This window comes from Sphaeramia orbicularis, chromosome 3 (genome assembly GCF_902148855.1).
Source record: "Sphaeramia orbicularis chromosome 3, fSphaOr1.1, whole genome shotgun sequence".
In the NCBI taxonomy this organism is placed as follows: domain Eukaryota; kingdom Metazoa; phylum Chordata; class Actinopteri; order Kurtiformes; family Apogonidae; genus Sphaeramia; species Sphaeramia orbicularis.
The window spans coordinates 60,301,451-60,314,689 of record NC_043959.1 but is presented as its reverse complement, the minus strand read 5'-3'; the positions used below and the strand labels follow the sequence as shown (position 1 = coordinate 60,314,689).

At 39.2% G+C, this 13,239-nt stretch overlaps 1 long non-coding RNA gene across 1 annotated transcript in view; it reads right to left on the bottom strand.

Annotated features, from left to right (window-relative positions):
* Positions 1–11,721, bottom strand: part of LOC115417163 (uncharacterized) — a 17,840-nt gene extending 6,119 nt beyond the window's left edge. The window contains exons 1-3 of the long non-coding RNA XR_003935092.1: positions 11,710–11,721; positions 3,805–3,814; positions 3,179–3,182 (exon numbers count right to left, since the gene is read on the bottom strand). This is a non-coding gene — a long non-coding RNA (uncharacterized LOC115417163). The remainder of the gene's footprint in view (positions 1–3,178; positions 3,183–3,804; positions 3,815–11,709) is intronic.
* Positions 11,722–13,239: the final 1,518 nt, after the last annotated feature.

The following is a 13,239-nucleotide window of genomic DNA, read 5'->3' as shown; positions in this document are numbered from 1 at the left end:
AACAGTTTATACATCTGTTCATGTTTATTTGACAGTTTAACAAACCAGTCGATCATTGCACCGTGTTGTAATTTTACACCCTATTAGCTGTACGTACTATAATAGGTGTAGTCATTATCTTAGGCCTATCCCCAGAGTAATTGATAGCTTTGAGTCCTGTAGGGCAGGATGTTGACTGTCTCCCACATGCAGCTGAATAAATCTTTTCAAGTTAGATACGTGTACTTTTGTTCACCTCGTTACCAAAACAGGAACATGAAGACACAAAACCTAGGTGTGTCTCAAAGTGACTAATTTTCAAAGGAATTGGCGTCTTAATTTTGTAATTTGTGCCTGAATTGACTTGTACCACTAACAAGATGTACTGTACCACTGAACTGGCAGAGAGAAAAAAAGTTTGTCCTGTCGCCAAAACAGCACAACACAGCGTTTAGAGGGTAACTGTAGTGAAGCTTCATTACTGGGTATTTCAGAAGATCCTTTATAACAGTAGCGGCTCTGTCAGGTAACTGACATTATAACCCATTGTCAAATATGCATGAGTAATAACACTGGTCTACAATTTTTTAGAAATGATTTGCTTCAGACATTAAATGTGCTAAATGTTACGTATTTTAATAAGATTAAATGGAAAATAAATGACAAAAGTGCCAGTTTGCTGATGTTTTCAAGGTATATGATTAAGTGTTATTCCACATATATTTGGTTTGTACATTTATATAATAGTTTTATAAATCTTCCACTAAACAGAACCTGTAAAGTGAATGTATTCTAATGTGCAGACAGTGTTTTGAAGTAGATCTTGTAGCTCTGAGACAAATATTCCTTTTGAGTCAAACCCATTCTCTTGTTAATTCTTGAATTTCACATTTTGACCCAAGGCTGTATCTTGGAAAGTTCAGCCAACCAGCATTTTTGACTTGATTTTTCTTTATCAGTGACTCTCATGTGGTAAAATGTCATTACTTTTATTCTGGAAGCATTTTCCTTGTACACCAGTGTAGTAAAATAATAATAATAATAATATAATAACAATAATAATAATAACAATAATAATAATAACATAATATAATAATAATAATAAATAATAACAGTAAATAATAAAATAATAATAATAATAATAATATAATAATGAAAAGAAGAAGAAGAAGTGGTGCCAGGCACAACAAACCCCACCCCTCGTAAATATTTTGCCCATTATAAGTAAATAGGAATACTTTAAAATGTATTAAAAAAATGTAATTTTGACCTACTGTTCCCAAAATGTAATGAGATCTATTGTGGGTCACCAACAATCTATAAACTGAATTTGGTCTGAATTCAACCAACAGTTTTGCTGCTAGAGTGTTAACAAAGAAACAAAGAAATAAATAAACCGAATCAGAACACCCCCCCACCTTCCCTTCAGGGGGCGGGGTGATAATGGATCAGACTTCTATAGCACTTTTCAAGGTACCCAAAGTGCTTCCATTAGTGATCCATGATTCATTCCCTCACATCCTCCCTCTGGTGGTGGTAAACTACACCTGTAGCCACAGCTGTCCTGGGCCAGACTGCACAGCTGTGGTCCAGGGTCTACAGCGGTATACTAACTTTTTTTTCAGTCATTATTGTGTACCCACTTCTAAGTCACCCCTGATGTGCACCATACAGTCGTATCTGAGCCAAAGGATGCTGAAGCCATGACCCGCCCCACTCTGCCTCTAATTGGCCAGTACTCGCTGCCTTCACTGATTAGATTGGTTAACTTTAGGCATGAGGACTGATGAGCCAATCAGAGGCAGAGTAGGGCGGGTCATGCAGAGGAAAATATGCTAACTAGTGCAGTCCACCTCTGGAACCTGATTGAACACCTCCTCAAGTACCAGTTCCACCCCAGTTGATTGACAGGTCACTGCACGTCTCATTGAAAGATGTGCAACTATTGGAAATGCGAATGAGAAAGGCAGAATAAATGTATTCAAATGAGTAACACATATTTAGAGAACCTACTTTGATGGAATACCGAATTCTGAGGTCAGTTTAAAGGTGGTTTCAGAATGAGTCACTGTTTTAAACTACTGGACATATGAGTGAACATTTAGAGAAGAAGATTATGTCACCAATATTTAAACTGTGTGAGTAGGCTAATGTTATGAAAGGCTAACATTATGAAAGGCTAATGTTATGAAAGGCTAACGTTATGAAAGGCTAAATTTGTGAAAGGCTAACGTTATGAAAGGCTAACATTATGAAAGGCTAACATTATGAAAGGCTAATGTTATGAAAGGCTAATGTCATGAAAGGCTAACGTTATGAAAGGCTAACGTTATGAAAGGCTAAATTTGTGAAAGGTTAATGTTATGAAAGGCTAATGTTGTGAAAGGCTAATGTTATCCTATGTTTACCTCATGCCGAATCCATTTCCATTCCTGCAGCTGCTTGTGTTTCCAGTCAAACCTACAGGGTGGGGAAGCCAAATGTACACTGAACATTTAGTTGTTTTTTCTCAGCAGGCACTACGTCAGTGGTTTTGAAACCAAACATATACTGATGTCATAATCATACCTAACACTATTATCCATACCTTTTCAGAAACTTTTGCCCATATGAGTAATCAGGAAAGCAAACGTCAGAGTGTGTGATTTGCTGAATGCACTCGTCACACCAAAGGAGATTTCAAAAATAGTTGGAGTGTCCATAAAGACTGTTTATAATGGAAAGAAGAGAATGACTATGAGCAAAACTATTACCAGAAAGTCTGGAAGATACTATTAAAGAAGAATGGGAGAAGTTGTCACCCCAATATTTGAGGAACACTTGCACAAGTTTCAGGAAGCGTGTGAAGGCAGTTATTGAGAAAGAAGGAGGACACAGAATAAAAACATTTTCTATTATGGACATTTTCTTGTGGCAAATAAATTCTCATGACTTTCAGTAAACTAATTGGTCATACACTGTCTTTCAATCCCTGCCTGAAAATATTGTACATTTTGCTTCCCCACCGTGTACAAACTGCTCCTGATCAAGTCATGATCATTTTATAACACTGAGTAAATACTACTGACAGATTTTTGGTCAAATTAAATAGAGTAATCTGACATATCACTGTTTCTAAAACAAGATTTTTCTTGATGACTTAAAAAAAAAAAAAAGGCAAAAATGGGGACTATACCCACTTCTCCAGGGACCACTACACCAGACTGACGGAAGCGTAGCGGCCAATCTGCGCCAAACAGCCCCGTCAACCACCACCCAACACTGACATGCATTCATACACCAGTGTGACACTGGGGTGAGGCGGGTGAGGTGTGTTCCCCTCTACAGTACTAAGTCAGTGCTCTGTCACTCAGACGTGGTCACAGACATGTCGCCTCCTTCATGGGCTTGTCTAGCACCGGTGTTCTGTCCAGTTGAGCTGCTCCGTCGAAGTAAGCTACCAGGAGCTTCTATCCAGCAACGTCTATCGATTGACGCTACCCCGTCAAAACATGCTCTTACGTTTTGACACGCCTATTTGAAAATGAAATAATGCTTCGACTGTAGAAAAACACCAGTATTTATTTATTCATCTGAATATGGGTAGAAGAAGCTCATTTCGACAGGCTTATAACTTCTATTAAATAAAGCTCCTACTATAGAAACACCATAATTTATGTTATTATCATCTCACTTCAATATTCTACGTCTATCCTTCGTGCACATGTAATTGCTTACAAGAAGTGTTAACATAGATGTAGTCAGTTTAATGGTAGGCTATCATTATTGCCGTCTGTTGAACTAACTTAAACAAATCTAAACGCCATTAACACCCACCTGACCCACACACTTAACGCTATATCATACAATGAGAACTTCCTTACGCTATTATCATCTAACGTCAATATTCTACGTCTATCTTTCGTGCACATAATTGCTTCCATGCTTACTGCTCAAAAGGCACTATTAAAGAAATAGACGTACAAAATATGACTCACTTCTGCCTGGGGGAGCACAAATCGCTGGGCATTTAAACTGTGAAAATGCTGAGGGGCACGCACATGCTCAGTAGCACTACGTAGCTCAGCTGGACAGGTAGGGTGACTCGACAGGACACCGGCAGTGGTGCAGACGCATTAGTTTGTCCGATTCCCTGAACTGTGGTGGACTGGTCACTAACCCCGTGCAGCAGACACCGGTCTAAGATGACACATTATCAGACTGAATCGGTAACCATTTACACCCAGTTCCGCTAAACCGTTAGTCATAATGTGCTTCTTGAACACATGCTTTCCACTCAGTCTCGTTCACTGCCTGTTGTTCGTTTAGTCACACTCATCCCCAGAGTCAACAAAGGTACGTCACTTCTTGCCGGTAATAGCTGCTCCCCATAGGTCACAGGTGTCAAACATGCGTCCCGGGGGCCAAAACCGGCCCACCAAAAGGTCCACTCCGGCCCTGCAGGATGAAAGTGCAAAACTGAACCTGAACAGTCCAGGTTGAACAAATGCTTTTGGTTCAGGTTCCACATTCAGACCAATGGGATCTACAGTCAAAAGAACAACACAATAAACCAGAAATAATGACGACAAATGTTCTTTGGGAAAAATTATGTGGAAAAAATTTAAGTGAAAAAATAACATTACCCTGTGAAAATATTTACATTTACAAAACTATTTTTTCACAATAAAATGCAAATAAATACATAATAAAAACAAAGATGAACAACCTGAAATGTGAGAGTTTAACAATATCTGCCTGTTCCTAAATGTTTATGTAACACTGTGTGTAAATGTGCATGTATAAATAATAAGTCCAGGCAGAATAGTGTTAAAATTGCACTAATTTTTCTAATGAAATTTCAGTTTTTTCAGGTTATTCACATCTTTTTTTGTAAAATGTAAATATTTTCATAATTTGTCTTTTTTGTTGTACTAAAACAAAAAGAAAAACTTGGATTTGTCATTATTTATAGGTTATTAAAGCTATACTGTATGATGTGGCATTTTTACACTTTTCTTTTGTCATCTTAAAATGCTCCTAATAAGTGTGTGTCAAACTAAAATGTAAAAGAAATCCACCAGGTATTGAAACTCAAAAATGTTTAATTCTCATATATTTCTAATAAAAGTCTGACCAATCATTTTAGTCGGTCCGAATAAAATAATTGGCCGAACCTGACTGAGCCTCCTGTCAATCATCCATTACGGCCGTCCAGCATCTGATCCATTATCACTGTCTCACATCCGATATGTGTCCCTCTGAATCTGACGCTTCACTGTCGCTGCTTCTCCTGTCACTGACCACAGTCTACTGTCCACTGACCACAGTCTACTGACCACTGACCACAGTCTACTGTCTAGGATGTGTTTGGATAGAACTGACATGCACATGTGGAAGGGATTAAACAGATTTATGAACAGAAACGACAACTGAGGGGAACAAACAGGAGTCTGATGAATGAAGGATGGAGATAAAAGTCCAGAAGTCAGCTGTACTGGACTGAACAGGTCTGCATAAAGCTCAGCTTTTCTGACGGTGGGACTCATACAGGTACATGTACATGGTGTCACACATGTAAGATGATGTAGGATGATAAATGTATGGACTATGAAACCTCAAATGTCCACGGAAAACTCGCGGAGGCCACGCGTTCACAGTGCGTGCGCCCATCCCCTGGGCACTGCAGTGAAGACCCTGACCCAGTACTGCAGACAGACCAGGTCTACTGATGGAACAGGAGCCGCGGCAGGTGGATGATGCATCTGATTACTGAGGGAGGGTCCGCGGACACGCCAAAACAGACCGGACCTCCGCCTCTGCTTCCTCCTCCGTTTCCATCGCGCATCAGATGAGAGGAGGAGAGAGGAGGAGGAGCCTCAAGGCGGCCTTACACTGTGCGAGTTTAGAGACGATTTCTCACTCGTGCGACTCTTTCTGGGATCGGGCCCGATGTGCCTCTAATCGTGTGTCGTGCTTGGTGCAGTGTACATGGGGTAAAGAGAAGCGATTAGCACCTCACCACCACCTCACGACGCAATCGTGTGTTCGCAAGGAAAACGGAGCTGTTTGAAATCCTGCTCACTCCTCGTAATGTATCGTACTGTCAAAGCAGTGCCACGAACCAATGTGCCTCAAATTCTCACACTGTGCATGCGCGAACACAGACGCGTACAGTAGCATACAAGCTAACAGTAGCTGTCTGTTGTCCTAGTGCAGTTTAGCTGTTGCAGTTTACCTCTAGTTCCTGGATGACAGCCCATACTGTCCACGTCTGGACAACCAATGCCTGCACCAAACACATCGTTGTCTTTTCTTCTTTTTTGATTCCTCACAGATAATGGTACATATTACCAAAGCAGCTCGTTGGTTTTTGTTTAGCACTACCATTTCGTGACTCACGCCAATGCACAATCGTCTATGCACTTTTACGGATTCCTTGGTATTTTAACGTTGTATTTCCGGATACAACACTCAAACATGTCATGCGTCCTGTGGTGTATGGTCCTACAGTGTGAGCAGTCAGGTCGCATACGAGCGTCGGTCCGTACAGTGTGAGAACAGGAATCGTGAGCTGACTGTACGACTGATTCGCACAGTTTTGAGATGGAGCTGCGTGCAACGATCGAAATAATCACACAGTGTATGGACGCCTTCAGAGCTCAGGCAGAGGAAGGGGCGGGGCTTTAGAGGGAGGCGGGTTGTTCATGTTCAAACTTTTACTAAGCGCTGTGAGAAATGCCACATCGGTAGGTAGAGCTTTAAGTCATTATTTATTATTTTACTGGTCTGGCCCGCTGCAGATCAAATTGGGCTGAATATGGACCTGAACCTAAATGAGTTTGACAGCCCTGCCATAGGTTCTGCCCCCGCCAGTAGTTCACAGAATACTTTATTTATTAGGATCCCCTTCAGCTGCTGCAGGACATCAGCTGCTCTTCCTGGGGTCCTCCCAAACCAAACACACACAACAGTATCCACTTACAAGCATAGAAACAATGTGATCCACACTGATATGACCTGCTTAAATACACAGTCAAAAAGTAACATTAACAATAATAATAATATAATAATAATACTGCAAGATAAAATAAGAGAAACAAAAAATCTAAGGTCCAGTGTGGTGCATTTATAGAGTTTTACAGTATTTGTGCCTTTCTTTACTTATAAGTAATACACAAAGCACAGTTAAAGTTGTTAGTATGACCAGTATCACTTGAAACTAGGGATGGAACGATTACCGGTATAACGATGAACTGCAGTAAAATTGCAGATGGTTACTATTACTGTTTAAATTCTAATTATCATGATAACTGTGTTTGATTACCGCACTTTTCCGGAGAAAACACCTGTGTAAAGATCTGCTTTTATGTCAAATATCTGAGTATAGTTTGAATTTATTACAATTTTAATTTTCTATCCTAATATTTGGAACCAATATTCACTTTTAAAGTCTGTGAAAAGGTTCGTTAAGCATCTTTGCTCAAGTTTTTCTAATACACTAAAAAAAAACACACAAATACACCAAAACACACTAATGTACACCAAAAACACACACAAATACACTAAAAACACACAAATAAATTAAAATACACAAATACACTAAAAACACACTAATGTACACTAAAAAAAACACACAAATACAGCAAAAACACACTAATGTACACCAAAAACACACACAAACACACACAAATACACTAAAAACACACTAATGTTAAACTAAGGTTAAATAATTTCAGGTTGTGTATTTGTACTTTTTGCACATTTTGAGCACAACTTCAACAATCCCATGATAATAATGATAACTGTGATGGTTTTGGTCTCAGTAACCATGACATTAAATGTTCATATGGTTCCATCTCTTCTTAAAACCACTGTCTGTCTGTCTGTCTGTCTGTCTGTCTGTCTGTCACATTGTTTGAATGAATGATGAATTCTGAGCTTTTACAGCGATGCAAAGCATTACTGATTGTGATCTTTTTTTTTTTTTTCTGCTCTGATTCATACTAACCGCTGCTGTTTGATTAGCAAGTAAAATGATTAAATGCAGGACGTGCAGTACCTGCAGAGAGCGTCACCATAAAAGCAGGATGAGCCAGGAGATGGAAATGATGGACAGCAGCCAGTGTCCCAGCAGAGGAGCGCTGCATACCTAATGAACCACTGTTCACCTGGATTCTACTCTGCAGAAAAGTGACACTTACATTATCTTTATTCAGCACCACGACCTCACCTAAATCAAATCACTATCAATATTATATGCAAATTATATTATCATGCATATTCTTTGGCAAGTAAAGTATAAAAATTGATATCAAAGCATTAAATTCACCAACCCTACCTCTCAGGAATTACATTTATAGTTCAGTTGCTAATACCGATGGGAGTCAGGATGCAAATGCTGGTGTTGGCATTTTGTAAGACTATGACTTTTTTTTTTTTTTCCTTCATTATTATTTAAAGTTTTTAGTTGCAGCGTGTTTAGGTTTTGGAACAGGTAGTAAATTGGGTTATAATACCCCTTTTTCAGAAGAACGAAAGCATTTCTGCCAGAAAACGTCTCTCATAGGTAATTTCATCCACACATTCTCGTTCATAATTCGTAAATGTTTGGTCAGGGTGCCACATTTTGATAAGGAGGAAAGTCTGAAGCGTTATTTTTCAACTCAGGTAGGAGGTGATAGATATGTAGACACTGTCATTGATAGGGTTTGGATACGATTGGGGAAAAAGGTCAAGGTTGTGGTCACGGGAAGACGCCTCCTCAGTTGGATCAGGTGGTGAAACATGCAGCAAGAACACAACACAGCACAGAAAAATGTAAAAAAAAAAAAAAAAAAGGTTCCAACCACAGGTCATAGAGAACAAGCTACAGTTTAACTGGAAACATTACAGATTAGGGTGGTCCAACAATCATGGTTGTTAAAGATTTTCACCTGCAGCTGGTACCAAGCTAACTGCTAATCCTAGACCAGTTGACCTGCTTTTACCACCACAGGTTCAGTGAGTCTGCGTACAATCTGGTCTTTAGTGCCCAGTTCTTTGACAACTTGTTGCCAGTACTGTTTGTGATCTGCATTTGTTGTTCGGCTACAGCTGAAGTCTGGAATAAGCTCCGCCCCTCTGTCAGTGACATCATTGACAACTTTAGTGGAATGCCCAGTTTTCTCCTCCTTCTGAAAGTCTGCATCATCAGCCCAGTCTACTGGAGGAACTGTTCAGAATGTTTGTGGCAGATCCAAAGGTTCAAACAACGCATGGTGCTGGTGGAGACAAAAGCCCTGATCTGCTTCCCTTCACAATCTGATGGATTAAGGACATCCCAACGCTTTAGTGGAACCCAGAGAACCTGCATTTAACATCAGTTGTCCACCATCAGCTGCTTCTGCTCTGGTGTCACACTGGAGTCACAGAATGGACCACAACCAGTTCTACACTCCAGTACCACAGATGTGGGCGGAGTTACTTCATCCCATATATTTCTAGCTGAATCACTCAGACCTTGGTTTTGATAGTACTGCTCTCTCTCTCTACAGCTCTCTGCTGAAAATGAACAATAATACCACGTTTCCACTATGTGGAACCAGCTCGACTCGGCTCAGTATTCCTGGAGAGCGTTTCCATTACAAGATACTACTGACTTTACAGTACCTGGATGCAGCGCGTTACTTCCGTGTTGTCTGCTCAGAGAGTTGCTGAAAACTCGCTCATTGCGTGTTGTCTCGTCTGAATTTTTACGTTGGCCACCAAAGACTGAATCTCCTGGACCGACCATGGTGTAATTTTGGGCTGTTCTCATGTGGATTAATGTACCAACATATTTACTGTCAACTTCCACATCTGTTTTTTGTAAAACGGCGGATCACAGAGAAAACTGTCTGACCAATGAGTGGTCTGCAGTGTGTACACGTCACGTTTTGGTATCTGGTCTCCAGTCCTGGAACCTCGGCAGAGGTGATACCAAAAAGTAGTACCGGGTACCAGATTCCAGGTCCTTCTTCGTAATGGAAACGCAAAAAGGCTGAGCCGAATCGAGTCAAGTTGAGCCGATACTACGTAGTGGAAACGGGGCATTAGTCCATTTCCAGGAAACTTCCAACAACTTGTGCAACCTCTAAAACATCTCTTTTTTCTTCCAAATTTTTCCTAAATCATCTTTTGAATGACAAAACCTAATGCAGGGTTCTAATCGAGGTTATCTGAAACTGTATTTTTTACCAGGATTGTTGGACCACCCTAATGTAACACATATACAGAAGTAAAGAATGTGAGAGAATAGGATGATAAGAAGAAAAAAAAAAAAAAGGAGAATAATTATGCATCAACTTCCGTGGCTAGTTTCTGGTCATAAGTCAGTGTGGTAATAGAAATGAGAGTTGCAGAGCGCAGGTCGCCAGGCTCGGTGCTTTGGGATTTTTGGAGATGGGAGCGACGGCGGCTGCCATGAAACATGAGCGAACAGAAGGAGGGAGTCTGTCACAACACAATGACTGCTAATCTGCCTGCAGACACCCAGAGGACCTGCCCTTGAAAGATCCTGTGTTCATCTGTTTCCTGAGTGTTTACCCATTTCTAAATGTTATTGTACATGTTAATGGAGAAAAGCCTTCCTGCTTTTAGACTTGGAAATATTAACAGTCTTAAATGAGCCCCCGTGTGTGCGGCCGACAGTGGAGTTAAACTGCGCTTTCACTCAGGCCGTTATTTTAAAATGCAAGGCAAGTCGCTCCTCAACATTTAAATGCACTTGTAGTTTGGAAGAAAAACTTCTTAACACCGGAGGCCAAATGTTCACAGCTTCACACCAGAGCTGGCTTTTTAAAAAATGAAAAATATTCAACCAAAGTGAAATATCTGAAAATGTAAAGGAGCGGCTGAACCCAATGCAAATATCCAGTCATTATTGATTTAGCATCATCCGAGCTGGAAACCCACTGATGTTTGCAGATGATGAAACACACGGCCGGGCTTTGAAGTTACATCTCAGCCTTTTACCCAAACAACTGACATTATTATTTTCCCGCTAAAATATTGAATGAATGAATGAATGAATGACTGAATGAATTTTTTTTTAGTTTTTCATCAGTCATTGTACTCAGTACATCAATCGTAACAAACATAAAAACCAAGAAAAAAACAGGCTAGAAGCAAAAGCTGATTTTTTTGCCTATCCTTTTCAACTTACACACCGCTTACATCAACTTACATGTGTACAGCATCGAGCATTCACACCATAACAATTAAAAAAAATTGTTGTACGGATCGTATTAAATGGAAGTTGAATGTGTCACTTTGACTAGTTCTAAAATGTCGGATGGACATCATAGGTCATACATCATGAACCAAAATGGAGAAGAAAAAATGTAATGTTACGAGTTCTTTTGCTTGAAGAATCTTTATTTTTGCAGATCCAAGCTGTCACATTCTGATTTAATTTTTAACTGTATTTTATTTTGTATCCTTATTTGTACTGAACGGTCAGTGTCAGGTTTGATTCATGTGTGTGTGGTTTAGATGAACTCAGATCTGCCTGTGCTGAACTTGGAGAAAAGGTCAATTGCAACGAGAAAGATCTAATTTTACAGCTTTAGAAAGTAGTTGTGGTGAAGAGAGTCGAGCAGAAAAAACAGATTATCAACTAAGGGGATTTTTGTGGTCCAGACATGCTAGCCTAACAGTGCAGGTGTTAAGCAAGAGCTGTGCACATGCAAAAGCATGAGCTGTTCTTAGAATTAGCTCAAGTGGCGTGACATGTTCTGCCCAGTAATGACCATTAACCAATAATAAGCCTATGACCGATGAGGTCATTGAATAATGGGAGTCTGCAGAGTCACTAAAGACTATAAAAAATAATAAAGGAAACTCTTTTTTTGGCTTTGCTTTTTCTTTTTCTCTCTGTGACGAAATGTGTGTTTAACTGACTTTTCCTTTTTGTAATTTTTTTTTATTTTTACCTGAAGCAATAAATCAAGCTATTGTTTTAACTTTTTAAAACCTCAAACCTTCTTTTTTGGTGAGTTCTTCCTTTCTCCTGGTTTGGTCCGTCCATCCCACACATAACTGGTGAGTTTATTTAAATTACGTGCCCCCCCCCCCCCCCCCCCCCCCCGGTAAGCAGCCTAAATGGAGTAGTCCAGAGCCACCGTTGGTCCAAAGAATCTCTAGAACACGCAGCCTTTTGTCCAAGATAACTGGAGATTTTTGGTACCAAGGTGGTTTAAAGTTGAAAGAAACTGGGGCAGTGGTTCATTAACTGAAATTAATTGTGGTTTTTGAGATTTACTGCTTGCTGCGTGTTTACAAAATTTAAAAAATAAAAACACGTAAACATATCTACCATCTCAATTCAATATTTCTGAATAATTTTAAACTTAAGCTACTTTTTTTTTTGTTTGTTTTAACTTCGACAAAGGAATGGATAACTTAAATGCATCATAAGGGCCATCCCATAATTTCACACCCACAATCCTAATTCATCCAGACTTCACATCTGCCCTCACTTTAATCCACTCACACACATGAAAATCTCTGAAATTCAAATTACTCTCTTAATTCCACAAACCACGACTGGTATTTGAGACAATACTATTTTAATCCTTCATGTTCCATATACTTTTTTTAGAAACAATTCTTTAGACCTCTTTTTAAATACATTTATGTTTGTCCTTTCCTTTATCTCCTGTTCTAGATTATTCCACAGTCACTCCACAGCTTGTTCTGCACATACTTTTCATTGTTGGTCTTACTTTGTTTTTGTTTTTTTAATTTAGCTCTCCCCTTAGATCAGGGCTGTCAAACTCATGTTCTTTCAGGTTCCACATTCAGCCCAATTTGATCTGCAGTGGGCCAGACCAGTCAAATAATAGCATAATAGCCTATAAATGATGACAACTCCAAATTTTTTAGTGCAAAAAATAGCATTAGATGATGGAACTATTTCTATCCAAAACAAAAAAGATGAGAATAACTGGAAAAAACTGAAATTTCTGAAGAAAACAAGTATAATTTTATCAATACTCTGCCTCAACTTATGATTTCTACATGTGCATTACAGATCAGATCTACCAAAGACACAAAACAGGCAGAATATTGGTAAAATTACACTTATTTTTCTTTAGACATTCCATGTTGTTCATATTTGTTCAGGTTATTGACATTTTATTGTTAAAGGATATCAGAATTTAATGTTCTTTGCAGTGAATCAAAGAGAAAAAATTGGTGTTGCCATTATTTACAGGCATGATGTCATATTATTTTTATTTTATTTTTATTATTAAACCA